At 45.2% G+C, this 15393-nt stretch overlaps 1 protein-coding gene across 3 annotated transcripts in view; it reads right to left on the minus strand.

Annotated features, from left to right (window-relative positions):
* Positions 1-15393, minus strand: part of GAB2 (GRB2 associated binding protein 2) — a 188594-nt gene that overhangs the window by 80771 nt on the left and 92430 nt on the right. The gene's annotated exons all lie outside the window — the stretch shown is intronic.

Raw genomic sequence — 15393 nt, forward strand, 5'->3', positions numbered from 1 at the left:
GTCAGAGAGCTGCCTATCCCATGCGTGTTTAAATGCAGTATTTGAGAGGCAAACAAAGCCAATGTGAAGCTGCTGTTTTTTAATATTGGGAATTGTGCCAGGAAGATTTGTGGAGAATCCAAGCTTCACTTGTTTGCAAAATCTTCCGTTTCCTGAAATATATCAAATTCCGTAGCAAAGAAAATGTTGTTTGGTCTCAAAGAACCATCCCTGTCAAGGCTACCCCCGTGAACAGCCTCTGGGGGTTTATGGTGCCCTAGGCAAACTGGAAAATAAATGTGACTCATGACTCCCCGATTGCTCATGTAATGAACGTTTTGGTGCCCCCAATATTTTCCTCCCATAAGCAAACACCTGTTTTGTACGTAGGAAAGTGCTGGCTGAGTGAGACATGCTTGAAGGGCTGGTCTTCAGATCATATGCCTTTTGCCAAGAAGCACATGTGTTCGCAGAATGCATATTGGCCCAGCTGCTGGAGGCAGAGAGCAGGAATTAATCTGTGACCTGAGCTGGAATTTAAAAAACTCAAAACAAAACTGGGCTGTCACGTTAGCTCTGAAGCAATCTTGTGAAACATGCTCAGAAGAGACCGGTGTTCAGCCTGTTGCCTGGGCTTGGGGGATGCCTAGCAGGATTACTTATATTTAGCATTTTCTAATAGGGCTAAATTGTGGCTCTAAACAATAGTCTTTATGGGGATGTGGTACGGAAGTCCCCCAGCCCAGCAAGAGCTCATCCATTTCCAGCCCAATTTTGCAGACACTGTAGGTTTGTATAGAGGTCCTTTAAGCACCGAGTGCTCATCCGAGCTAAATAAAATCCACAAGAAGCAGAGTGATCTCATGGCTGCAGCTCAGTTTGAGGACTCCTAAGTCCAAATCCTGATTGTGACAGATTGCCTCTGTGGTCTTGGGCAGGTCACTTACCTGCTCTGTGCCTCAGTTTTCCCATTCTATGTGAGGCAAATAATCCTGCTTTATCCAGCTCACAGGAGTTCTGGGAAAGTGGATTTGCTTATGTTTGTATGTCACTTTTTGAACACACAAAATAAGTGCTAAATATTATGATTAACAGAATTTAAATCCAGATAGGATGATTGTGATCCTCTAGTCTGACCTACATAACACATAATTTCATCCAGAGATAGACCTTCTGAAGTTTGTCCAGTGCTATCCCCACATACATCTGTATTCTGTTGCTATTATAAAATGGCACAACAGTATGGAAAGCACTTCAGGAGAGGAAATAATTGATTTCTGGCTACTCCTTAAGATTGTATATTATGATCTTACAATGTGGTGAACTCAGCTCTCAAGGAGTCAATCAGCACTGGTAGATGCTCAGCACCATTCAGGATCTGGCCCCTGTGTGTAATCACCATGCTTGGAAGCAGAATTGGGCCCAAGCTGCAATGTCGGACTCCAGATCCAGGGCAGATGGAGGATTTTGATTTAGTATATTACAGACATGCGATCCAGCTGTGGAGTTCAGATCTCGGTCAGGCTTCTCTCCCCTGCTCTGAACCCTTTGTGCTGCTCTGGCTGGATCTGGACAGCCGAGAACTTTTGTTGCATGGGGGGAGCTCTCAGCCAGCTCCAGTGCATGGGCATATTGAGGAGGGGGGCATGTATCTGATTAACGCATGGTATGCTTCAGCATCCCCAGCTAGACCGTTGCCCCCCTGACATAGGTTAGAGTAGGTCATAGACTGCCGTAACCTAGCCTGGGACTTGTGTGGATTGTCCCAGAAAATCAGGGAGCCATAACCAGCTGAGTGATGGTCCCCTGCCCCCTCTCTTACACTGAGTGGATTGTGGTGCAGGAGAGGATCCAGGCTCTAAGTCTGAACTTCCCTAAGATTCAGAGGTGTTTGGATCCATGGTCCTAGTTTGGGACCATGCTTCCTTGGGAGCTTCAGAGACTTAACCAGCTGTGAATTCTGTTTTGTAACAAATCTTTATTAAACCTTTTATGAGTGTGTTCTTCCTCTGCAGGTACACATCTGACACCTGTCTCTGTTAGTATCCATGCGTGTAGGAAAATGCAGGGCCAGATTCTTGACTGGTATAAACTGATGCAGCTCCCTTGACGTCATTGGAACTCTGTGAGTTTACACCACCTGAAGATCTATCCCTTCCTCTTCAATCAGTTACATTAAAACCATTTACATCGTACATGCATGAAGGAGAACAAATGTGTTTGTGAGAGATAAACTCGGTGTCAAACTTGCATTGCATTGACAAAGCTGCATTTGTTGATAAATGGTTTATTGCAGATAGCTTGCTGACCATTTGCCAAGCTAAGTAGAACTGTTTTCATTTTGTTCCTGAGGTTCACATGCTTTTTTGTTGAATAAATGTCAGTTTTATCTATAAAAACCACAGGCAGTGAACACAAACTCACCCAAAATATTTTGTTTAACAGGCTAAAAAAAAAAAATGTAGGCGCACACACATAACAAAGCCTATGACCACATGCATTCTGGACAGCCCCTCTGCTGCTTTGTGATATTTAGTGCCTTTTTAAAAGCCCCAGCTCTTGGAGTGCTCTTGGAGTCATGGTAATCTCAGCTCTCATTTTTTAAAAAAGTTAATTTTTAGCCCTCATGGTTATGGAGAAAAGCTTGAAAATGTGAGCCTTAGTGGCTCAGAAACCAACAGGCAAATAAAAAGAATCCCAAATTTATTATTTAAAAAAACACATAATTTTAAGACAATCTCATGATTTTTGAATGCTTGGGATTGGCCATGCTGCAGACACAATGCATCATCTGCATGGACTGAACTAAGTCCTCCAGCACCAAGGGCCTAGCCCGGGGCCTGAGGTAAGATATTAATTACCATGTGTAATGGGTGGCAGAATCTGGCTCTAAAGGTTTCAAATAAATTTGACCTCCTCGGTACCCAAAACTTGTCCAACCGAGGGACGCTTTGGTGGCTTGCCAGGAGCCCAAAGGTTGAACCTAATTTCCATAACATGGAGAAGATTGCAGCCACCATCATCTTTAATACAGGGATGGAAACTACAGCTCTGATCATGCAATGCTTCTGGTCTGAGTGACCTATTGAGATGGAACATCACTTGCTGGGACCTGTAGTAGGCTACGTAGCCCTATTAATGATGAGGGTGACTATAGTGTGCAGAAGTTTTAATTGGAGGGCAGGCACTAGGTTGTATACATTCTGTCTGTCTTAGAACGGCAGAGGAACCTAATCATGCTGGACCCTAAATACTGCCAGGGCAGAACTGGTACAGCATCATGAGAAAACAGGAGAGAGACATTGAAAACCAGTCTGGAATGGTATTTGCTTTGGCAGCTGTCGTGTTATCTCAGAAAAAGGAAACCATGGCCACAACCTTACATGGCTGTGTACTCATAATAAATAATAATACTTCACACTTGAATTACATCAGCTTTCATTTATCAACACCCCACTGACAAGAAAGTTGTGTCCATGTCACTTATATTGGAAGCAATTCAGGCCAGGGATCTAGTCTTGTCTTTGTTGGTAATGAATCATGAATAATGATTGTACTGTAGCTATAAATAAATAATCATAATTAATAATAAGGCAAAAACATCACTCAGTATACTGGAGATGATGTCAGTTACAGGAGATGTGCCTTGAGCCAGCCCTTATCATGCAATGACTTAAAAACTGATAGCATCAGCTGGTATAGAATTCAGATTTTCTTCTCCAGCCTTCCTCTGCAGCATGGGGCACGGGTCACTTGCTGGAGGATTCTCTGCACCCTTGAGGTCTTTAAACCATGATTTGAGGACTTAAGTGGCTCGAACACAGGTGTGATACAGGAGTGGGTGGGTGAGATTCTGTGGCCTGCATTGGGCAGGAGGTCAGACTAGATGATCATAATGGTCCCTTCTGACCTTGTCTATGAGAAGCAAGGAGGATCTTCCTTAGCTATTATAGCAGTACAGGACTCTGCAGTGCTGATTTCATCCAGTAGAGGACAGTGGTGCACGTACACACTGTGCATCTCAGAATAGTACTTATTGTGTCCACTTCACTCTGGTCACTGTTGTAGTGCATTCTGGAAGGCCTGTTCTGGTATTTAGACTAGCTCTGTGAGAATTCAGTGACCCAATTAAGAAAGAAAAACCTCTGCAGTCATTTCTCTGAACAATCAGATTTCCACTTTTCTTCTTATAAAGCCTTATAAATAGCCTTTGTTTGCTTCTCCAAGATGTGTAATCTAATTAGTTTTGCGCTAATTCTCAAACTGGCTGTCGATGCCAGGAAACCAGGCACAGTACAATCTTACAAATGCAGTGGAGCAGTGAATTGTTCAGCAATACAACTTGCCGGGCTGGCTTTCAGATTTCAATTCAGCTTGGGAAACAACCACAACCTTTGCTTTGCCAGGACTGCTATTAGAGGAACTAAATATATAGAGGTGTGGGTGCACGCCCCATCTGCAACCATTACAGAAAAAAAACTAATAGCTCTTTTTTTATCTCCTATTTCTGTGGTTCTACAATAACAAAACCGCACACTACTGTCCTTCACAACAGCTTTCTATAGTTACAAACATTTACCCCTTTAGCTTAGCTCCATGAAGAGAACCACCGTTAGCTTCCGGGTAATAATACTTAGCACTGAAGAGCCATAGGTCTCACACCACTATACTGGGACACTATTATCCCTGTGTAGTACATGGAGAAACAGAAGAGAGAGGCAAGGTGCCTGCAGCAGAGCTAAGTCTAGAATCCGGGTGTACCCTAAGCTTTCAAAAATCATGAGTCAGCCCCCTCAAACCATGACATTCTTTTTTAAAAGATTTGAAAAACATCCAGTACATTTGGGGTTCTTGAAGAAGAAGAAAGGTGAAATTCTCACATAATCATCTGACTCCAGGAGCTGAGTCTTTAATTAAAAACACCAACTAGCATGAGATACGGCAGCACGAGAAAGAGACTTTCTCATCATCACTGACATCAAACCCATTACATCTTCTGCACTACTTTGTTCTGTATCTTATCAACGGACAAACCCATTCAAAGCTGTAGTCAATTTGAACACAACCTCAGATTGTTGGTAAAACCTGGTATCTACTCATACAAAGAGAACATGCTCCTGCATGTGAATTTCATTGATTTCCTTACAAATCAGTTTACTGTAGTGTTGTTGTAGCCACATCAGTTCCAGGATATTAGAGAGACAAGGTGGGTGAGGTACTATCTTTTATCAGACCAACCACTGTTGGTGAAAGAGACAAGCTTTTGTGCTTACATAGAGCTCCTCTTCATGTCTGTTGATATTTTTACAGAAGGAGCAGTTTGCAATTTCTGTGTAACCTAATCTAGCTCGGCATTCATAATGCTCATCACCATGGCTACTACACTCCTAGTACTACACTAGTCAAATTCCTTTAAGTTACATTGTGTCCCCACCAGCTAAAGAGCAATTTATCAGATTTTACAGGTCTAGCGGGAACTAATGCCTTGTGTCAATTGTCCTTGGAAGGGGAAATGATGCCTGCATTGAAGTATCATAAAAGCAAAAGCAGCAAAGAATCCTGTGGCACCTTATAGATTAACAGACGTTTTGGAGCATGAGCTTTCGTGGGTGAATACCCACTTCCTCAGATACATGATCTGAGGAAGTGGGTATTCACCCACAAAAACTCATGCTCCAAAACGTCTGTTAATCTATAAGGTGCCACAGGATTCTTTGCTGCTTTTACAGATCCAGACTAACACGGCTACCCCTCTGATACATAAAAGCAAAGGCTTTGATACTTTAGAGTCTGATCTAAACCCCACTGAATGCCAATGGGAGCCATTCCATTGGCTTAATGGGATCAGGCTAGATGGATAATGGGCCAAATGCAGAGGGGATGCAAGAGAGGTTCCTTTATGTTTATTTCAGGCTTGATTTAATTCCCTTTGAACTTGGGGGTGAGTTTTTCCATTAACTTCAATGGAGCTGGATCAAGCCCTTGGACTCTGAATTTTGCCCATTGCGTCCATCGTGAGTGAAGTGTTCATAGCTGGCAGAGGTGATGCAGTTTTTCTGCCTGCCTGTCTTTCTGATAGGCGGAGGAGGGATTTTTCTCCTACTTCTTTGAATTTTGTACAACAAAGTCAATGAACGTCTGTTTCAATTTCTCCCGCATTACATTCTTTACAAAGTTATATCTTGAGTTTCCATTGTGTCTTGTGGCTTCAGTATCTATTTCCACCATGTGATCATTCAGACTGTATTTTCTAGGAGAGGGCCTTTGCTTTGAGTATTTCACTGTTGTAATGTAGCCTGCTTGAACGAAGCCTCTCTGAAGTGATATAAGAGCAGTATCATATGCTGCCTTTATGGGTTTGGCCCAGTGTGCTGAGCAGTGAATTTATCCGGTTGTTTCATGGGGCTGGAGGTTATTACCATTCAGATTTAGATACCTTAGGTTTTCTTAGAGCACCCCAACTTCATAGTGTCTGGGAGAGATGGGAAGGGAAAGAGTGGGATGAAGTGACTTGCCCAAAGCTCTAGGATAAAGACCAGGTTGACAACTTGGCCTCTCTGGTACAATGGAACTCTGTCACAGCCAGGTCATGGGTGGCTAGACCTAGTATTCAGAGCCAGAGTCCTCAGTGACAGGACAGGAGTCAAGAGTCAGCTGGGCTGGGATAGCAGGAGAGAAACCGGAGATAGGAACTAGAGAGAGGATGGGTCAGGATACCAGGGGGTCCGAGGCTGGAGACAAACTGGGGAACCAGAAGTCAATCTGGGTCAAAATGCCAGGAATTCAAACCAGGGAAGCAGGAGCAGGGAGCAGATAGCAGGTGGAGCAGGAAGCACAAGACGCATGCAAACACTCCACAACAGAGTGAAGCCCAATTGTTCACTTTTCCTGCTGCTGGTTTCAGTAGGGCCAATGGGCCACTCTGGGCCTCTGCCAATCAGACCTCGGGGCGGAGCCTCACACAGGGGCTGGGCTTCCTGGGTCTCAGCTAAGTATTGCTAGGAGGGCGGCGGATTGGAATGGGCTGGGCCCATGGCTGTGTTCAAGACCTCTGGGTTGTGACACTCTACGATAAGAATAAAGCTCATCTGTGCAGGAGCTAGAGCTTCTTCAGGGGACCGTCTGTAACTGTGGACCAAATTCCCCCACAAGCTAAGGACCTTCCTCACCTGCGCTACTTTTTGCTCCAAGTCCAAGGTGTGCCTCTTTGACCTTGCCTTCTCTCATATGGATACATAGCAACATGTACATTTAAACACAAGTCCCTACCAAAACAACATCCAGGAGAGAGGATGAGAGAACAAATGACAGGTGACAGAGTCATTGTCACGTTGCTCAATGCACAACTGGAATGAGCTCAAATACTACAGCAATGAGTGCAGTATAAACATCTATAGAGCATAAAAGATGGGAACACAGCAGGACCCTGAAAGAGCCAGGAGAAGAATGCAGCCCTTTAAAATCCCAGTTTTGTGCTCTCGCCACTAGCCCACACTGTCTCTCATTAAAAACATTCCCTGTTCCCAGTTTGGTTTTCAGTTTCCAGTTTTTGCTTATTTCTGGTCCCCTCTATTTCCAGCGTGTGTGAAACCTTTGTGTACTTCTATTTCCCTAGCTATACCAGAGCCACTCATTTCACTCCCATGTAGCTTGATCCAAGGGTTAAATTTGTTCAATAGTTGTTTTGTTTTGTATTTAAATGGTGAAGTAGGGCCAGTAGCTTAACAGCTATAAAATGATGTTTGTGTGGTATAAACTTCCACTGTGTGGTCCTTTGTTCATATCAGGCATCTTCTCTACTAAATTATGGCTGTTTAATGGCCTTTAGATCATTTTAAAATATTTTGATTCCTCATACCTTACTTCTTTTCAAGGCAATTCATGAAAAAAGAAAAAAATAAGAGACCTCCCAGCACAATGTATTCATCTCAGCCTCTGATCATCAGGACGATTACTTAATTATTACATGAAGACCCATCTGTGCCTATTATAAGAGGATTCTACTGAACCTCTTAATAGAGCAAGGACATGTTATCCCTCAGAGAACTGTCCAGTTTCCAGATGGATGATACTTGGAAACTGGCTGTTTTATGAGTTTGAGGCCAGATCCTCAGAAAGTAGAAGCTCCGTTGGTTTTATGGGCTGAGTGCACAAGGCTGGGGGGTGCTTTATCCACAGACAGGAAAAGATTTTTATGAGGCATGCTTGACTGAGTGAACGAGGAAGATTCCTGGTAGCGAGTAAGTAGACTGTGTCAAGAATCTGGCCTCCTCTCTGCCAGGGACCTCCTTGGTGTGCTCCCCATGTGACCTGTTACCAACCAGAAAATCAGATTGTGAACTGTGCAACAGGGAAGTAGGGAGGTGGAGCTTGATTCTGTAGGAAGATGTCCGTCAAGAGTGGGTGCAAGAAGCAGATACTTGGAGGCTAAGAGGAAGGAGACAGTGGCCCAGGAAAGAATGTTTGCAGGAGAGGGTGCGTCTCTTGGATAGGCAGTTTAGGAGAGAATCAGGGTGTTTGTGGTGAGAGTATGGGCAAAGGAGGCAGGAGGAGCCAGCTGAAGCACACTTATCCTTAGTGATGGAGGGGTTAATGCAAGTGTACACTTCCCATTCTGAACAGGAGGTAGGTAATAGCTTGCCCTGGCACATGCAGTGTAGTACATTGCCTTCCCTGCCCGTATCCTAGTTGACACGAAGGGGGAAACTGCAGCAAAGAGATGCTGATAGCATCTAAGCAGGGCATTCAAACTGCCTTTTACTGGTGAGGCAAGGAATTCACTGATAATTATTCAGTCACAGCAATGGCTGATAAGAAGGCCATGGTTATGGCCATTACAGGGAAACAAATCTGAGCAGAGAGGAGAGCATGTGCTCTGCTTAGGGGGCAGAACATAGTTAGATGAATGGGTCCGCCTGATCCAGGCACTGATTCCACCCATACACGTGGTCGTCAGAATTGCCAGCATGGCCTTCGCTGCATTCAGGGCTTGAGTGTCCTGCCTGCCCGTACCACTGGGAGTGTAACCCACTTTAGGACTAGAGCAGGGGTGGCCAATCTGTGGCTCCAGAACCACATGTGGCTCTTCAGACGTTAATATATGGCTCCTTGTACAGGCATCGACTCCAGGGCTGGAACTATTAGGCACCAACTTTCCAATGGGCCGGGGGCTGCTCACTGCTCAACCCTGGCTGTGCCACAGGCCCTGCCCCCACTCCACCCCTTCCCGCCCCCTCCCCTGAGCCTGCTGTACCCTCGCTCCTCCCCCTCTTCCCCAGAGCCTCCTGCATGCCACAAAACAGCTGATCGAGAGGTGTGGGGAGAGAGGGGGAGGCACTGATCGGTGGGGCTGCCGGTGGGCGGGTGGCACTGGGGGGGGGAGGGAAAGAGCTGACGGGGGGCTGCTGACGTATTACTGTGGCTCTTTGGCAATGTACATTTGTAAATTCTGGCTCTTTCTCAGGCTCAGGTTGGCCACCCCTGGATTAGGGCATGGGCCTTTGTCCCCTCGGTGGTTGGTGCACATAAGAGGTGTATGATTCTGCTGCAGCAGGCAACTAAGGGATTTAAGGATAATCCTGGCCCTATCAAAATCAGTGGGAGTTTTGTAGTTGGTTCCCACCCACCCCTTTTTGTTTTAGCGCAAGCAGTAGCAGAGTCACTTCTGGCCATCTTTCGGCTGGTGTGGAGAACTGGAACCTTGCCAACCACCTAGAAGGATGGTATTGTGATATCATTTAGAAGGAAAAGACGTGGTGTGGTGAACGTAAGAGCTACAGGCCAATCTCCTTGTTGTCCATGCCAGGGAAGGGGTTTGTGCATGTTCTGCTGACGTGTTTGGAGCCCCTGCTACATTGGAAGCATTGCCCCCAATAGTCAGGCTTTACGAGGAACAAGTCCACATTAGATGCCATTTTGGCCCTCCGCTTGTTGTCGGAGATACAGTATGAGTTCAGGAAGCCGCTGCCTGTGGCGTATGTCACGCTTAAGGCTGGGTTAGATTCGGTTGACCGAATCGTGCTATGAAAGCCTTAAAGGGTGCTGGTGTCCCAACCACTCTGCTGGACTTGATTAGCAGCTGCATAACGGAACCACTGCCCATGTACGTCTTGGGAATTGGATGTCAGCACCTTTTAAATCAGTTCTGGCACCTTGGCCCCTGCACCCTTTTGTCGGGCAATGGATTTCATAATGCAGAATACCTTGTGTGTATGTGTCTGAGGACCCTCTTGAAGTTCGTGTCTCATAGGGAGCTGAGCACATTGTCAGCATGTAATGAATCCTATAAAAGGAGGAATAAAACAGCCTATAGGGAACTGGCAAGGAGATGGACCTAGTATGGCCTAGTAAAGTCATTTCCAACCTCTAGATGCCCTGGGCTGAAGTCTGATCTTATATCAGTGTAAAATCAGGACCAACTCCACTGACATTAATAGACTGATAACCAGTGGAAAACCTAGCATAGGTGGGAAGAGAATCAAGCCCTACAGTCCCAGGTCTATATGAGCAGACTACAGTGAAGAGAAAGAAATGGGGCTCCAAATCCCGCCTGCTTTCACCATGAGTGCTGCCCCCCTGCTCCATAGTTAATGTGCACGTAAATGGTTTTGTGTCTGCATGAATCTCCTTTGCAGCAGCTGCCACCAATACCCCCTCCCCATTTTCATCCTGTGTCTGTGACAAACCCTTTCACATAAAAGGACTAACACCCCATTAAACACATTCAGCCCACAGTCATTGGCCTAGCAGCTTGGCAGAGAGCAGAACTGATTGCGTTTCCCCTGCCAGAGGAATTCACACTCCAGTGATGTGCTGGAAGAGCCTTAACACATCTAATGGGATGCTGAGTGGCCTATCCTGGGGTGGGGGGAGGAGTTGAGGAGTCCGAGATGGGTCCGCAGTCTCACGAGGAGGCAGTGGGTCAGTGGTACAGCACAGGGAATGTGGAACCGGCTTCCCAGATTTCCAGCTCCATCTGGGAAGGTGAGAGGTGGGGAAACACAGCTCCAGGGGCAAAGGCAAGGCAGTCAATCCTCCAGAGCTGCTCCTACTGCCTTCTAGGGACTCTGACCTGCCACACTCCAAAAGGAACAGGGTAAGGCCACTTCTCCAGAGGAAAGGTCGCTCCTTGGAGGGTGTGGATGTAGTTAAAGGGGAGAAAAGAAAGGTGAGCCTCCCCTCCACCCTTGGTGTGGAACACTATAAAGTAAAGTCTCACTGGAGGAGACATAGCTAAGGCAGTGACTGGGGTCGATTCCCAGAACTGCCACAGACTCCCTGAGTGACTTTGAGCAAGTCACTTGGATTTTTCTGTGTCTCAGTTCCCCATCTGTAAAATGGGGAGAATGATCCTTCTTGTCTCCTACCCTTTCTCAGGCATGTCTATTTAGACTATAAGCTCTACAGGACAGGGACTCTCTCTTTCTATGTGTTTGTACAGTGCCACGTGCATTGAGGCTCTGGGCTTGCTTGGAGCCTCAAGGACCTCCTGGAATACCAATAATAATAAACAGAGGTTCAGCACAACAAAGGCCCGGGTGTCAGCCAGTCTGGAGAGGTGCTTTCACCGTTGGGAGCCAATTATAGCAGAGTTGGGAGGATTGCAGTATGGATTTGGACATGAACACACTAGGAGTCGGGGGCAGAGCTAAGATATGAACCCACAAACCCATGCCCTGGCCTATAGAACATCCTCTACAATGTTGCCAAACACCATCACAACGCAATTTGGTCACAGCACCGTGTGTGCTCGTAACATCACAATGGGATTGTCCTTCATTGCCACAGCTGCTTGGAGCCTTGGGCAGCAGCACCATAGGAAAATTTCCCATATACCACAATTACACAGGGCATGGCTACACATGGGTGTGCCGCAGGCCGTAAAGAACAGGAGCCTTTATCATGGAAGTGAAGGGCAGTTTTGAGAGAGATTTCATTGGGTTATGGAGGGTGAGATACTGGCTGCATTCGTAGCTTTGCATTTGAACATTAATCAGTGTACCAGTGACAGTCCTGAAGGTCTGTGTTGTTTCAGCAACCAAGTCTAGTCTCAGTCTGTTGTGTTATCTAAACTTTTCTGAAACTGACACAGAAATTCAGGCTAAACCAGCCTGAGGTTTGTCATATTGTGCAAAGCGTCTGTGTATTGGATGTATAACCTGTATAGTCTGGAAACTTTTCTATTATTCACTGCATTAGTATCCATGCGTTATCAGACTACACTCAATCTCTTCACAATCTGGCACTGATTCCACAGTCCTGGCAGGATTATTCTTTGGAAACCAAAAGAAACAGACAGTGGTGAATTTCACTGAAGACAAAGCCTTTTCTCTTACTGTCAGTGAGGTCACTGCAGCACTACTTTGTGAAAACAGACCTGACCAAGTACAACTTAGTAATAGGTTTGTTGTTGGTGTTTAGTTTACCAAGCTTCAGGGCCAGATCCTGAGCTGGTGTAAATCAGCATAGCTCCACTGAGATGACATCCATTTACCTTAGCTGATGATGGGGCCAATTTGAGGCAAGCCTCTAGGTATCTGAGTTCTCTGACCTAAGTGAGCTGTATAAGAACACAGCAAAGTGCTGAGTAAATTTGGGTATCATCGTAAGGCCCTTGTGAGGGGTGCGGATATGTAACGCCTGTCTCATAAACTCAGCCAGGCACAGCATGAGGAAGACAGCAGCTCAGTCTGAATGGTAGAGTGAGCGTGGTCTATTAGATAGGATACTAGAATGGGAATTGGAAAATCTGAATTCTACCCCGACTCTGCCACTGATCTGCTGTGTGACCTTGGTCATGTCACTTTGCTTCTCTGGTGCCCTTCCCATCTTTTGTCTGTCTTAGCTGTTTAGAGTTTAAGCATTGTGAGGCAGAGACTGCCTCTCATGGTGTACAGCACCTAGTACAATGGGGCCCTGATCTCAATTTGGGACTCTGCATAATACAAATAATAATTATAGACTCATAGATTCCAAGGCCAGAAGGGACCATTGTGATCACCTAGTCTGAGCTCTTGTATAATACAAGCCATGGAACTTCCTGAAAACAATTCCTAGAGCAGATCTTTTAGAAGAACATCCAGTCTTGATTTAAAAATAGTCCATGATGGAGAATCCATCATGACCCTTGGCAAGTTGCTCCAATGATTAGTTACTCTCACTGTTATACATGTACACCTTATTTCCAGTGAATTTGTCTAGCTTCAACTTCCGGCCATTGGACTGTGGTATAACTTTGAAGAGCTCATTATTAAATAGTTGTTCCCCATGGAGATATTTATAGACTATCAAGTCACTCCATAGCCTTCTCTTTGTTAAGCTTTTGTAAAGGGAAATCATGCCTCACTAATCTATGAGAATTCATGAGGGGGTCAACAAACATGTGGACAAGGGGGATCCAGTGGATATAGCGTACTTGGACTTCCAGAAAGCCTTTGACAAGTTCCCTCACCAAAGTCTCTTAAGCAAAGTAAGTAGTCATGGGATGAGAGAGAAGGTTCTCTTATGGATCAGTAACTGGTTAAAAGACAGGAAACAAAGGATAGGAATAAATGGTCAGTTTTCACAATGGAGAGAGATAAATAGCAGGGTCCCTCAAGGATCTGTGCTGGGACCAGTGCTGTTCAACAAATTGATAAATGATCTGGAAAAAGGGATAAACAATGAGGTGGCACAGTTTGCAGATGATACAAAATTACTTAAAATAGTTCAGTTGAAAGCTGACTGTGAAGATTTACAAAGGGAGCTGGCAAAACTGGGTGACTGGGCAACAAAATGGCAGATAAAATTCAATTTTGATAAATGCAAAGTAATGCACATTGGAAAACATAATCCCAACTATACATATAAAATGATGGGGTCTAAATTAGCTGTTACTTCTCAAGAAAGAGATCTTAGAGTCATCGTGGATAGTTCTCTGAAAACATCCACTCAGTGTGCAGCAGCAGTCAAAAAGGCTAAGATAATGTTAAGAACCATTAGGGAAGGGATAGAGAAGTCAGAAAATATTATAATACCACTATATAAATCCATGATACACCCACACCTTGAATACATGTATGTTGGTCTGGTTGCCCCATTTCCAAAAAGATATATTAAGTTAGAAAAAAAACTGAGGAGTCCTTGTAGCACCTGGCATCTTAGAGGCTAACAAATTTATTTGAGCATAAGCTTTTGGGAGCTAGAACCCACTTCATCAGATGCCTGAAGTGAAAAATACAGGAGCAGGTATAAATACATGAAAGGATGGGGGTTGCTTTACCAAGTGTTAGGTCAGTCTAACGAGATAAATCAATTAACAGCGGGATACCAAGGGAGGAAAAATAACTTTTGAAATGATAAGAGAGAAATTAGTATTGGGGAAACAACCTAACTAACCTAAACTTAATTTCCCCAATACTAATTTCTCCCTACTGTTACTCGCACCTTCTTGTCAACTGTCTGTAATGGGCCACTCTCTTACCCCTAAGCCTCTGACTGACAGATGCTGGGACTGGACGACAGGAGGTGGATCACTTGATAATTGCCTTGGATAGGGGATGGGGTCCCGGGAGGGGGCGGTTAGGGGCAGGGGATCCTGGGAGGGGGCGGTCAGGGGACAAGGATCGGCGGGGTTGGATGATGGTAAAGGAGAGGTTTGGGGGCATGAGGGTTTCTCGAAAATTAAAAAGGGGGCATGATGCTGAAAAGTTTGGGAACCACTCTATTAGATCATCCTGTGCTTCTGCCAGCTTGCTACCTCTAGGGCATTCTACAGGGCTTGTAAGTTACTTACATAGATCGCATCGTCATAGCCTCTAAGTACCTCACAGTCTTTCTTGCCTTTTTCCTCACTACTCCCACTGGGGGAGGGCAGTATGTTATCCCATTTTACAGACAGGGAACGAAGGCACAGAGACTCATCCAAGGAGTTCATGGCAGAGCACAGAATTTAACCTGTGTTCCCCAAACCTCAGGCTAATGACCTAACTGCTGGACCATCCTTCCTCTTACCATCCTTCCTCTTACACACAGGGTGGCCATTACATGACAGACCTATGGCCTAGCTTAGGCAAGGAGAGAGAAAGACTGTATGGCACAAGATGTACTTGTGTGTGTATTCTGGCCACAGACATTTGAGTGTGAGTTTTCCTCAATTTAATCGGATGGTTTTACTGGAAAGCCAAGCTCACGCTGATCCAGTTGGGAAGATCAGATCAGATCAGCAGGGCCCTTTCAGATGTCTTGAATTCCGATGACGTGAGGCTGAGTCATGATGTTGCATTGTCACACCAGGTCCCATAGAAGTGAGCAGAATTATTATTGAACAGTTCTTCCAGCTGTATAAGCCATGCCGCTGTGTGTGAAAACATTTCCCCAAGACTCACACAGAGGAATCTGAGATTGTTTCTTTGGCTCAGTCCGGAGCTCATCTGG

Source organism: Gopherus evgoodei, chromosome 1 (assembly GCF_007399415.2).
Source record: "Gopherus evgoodei ecotype Sinaloan lineage chromosome 1, rGopEvg1_v1.p, whole genome shotgun sequence".
NCBI lineage: Eukaryota > Metazoa > Chordata > Testudines > Testudinidae > Gopherus > Gopherus evgoodei.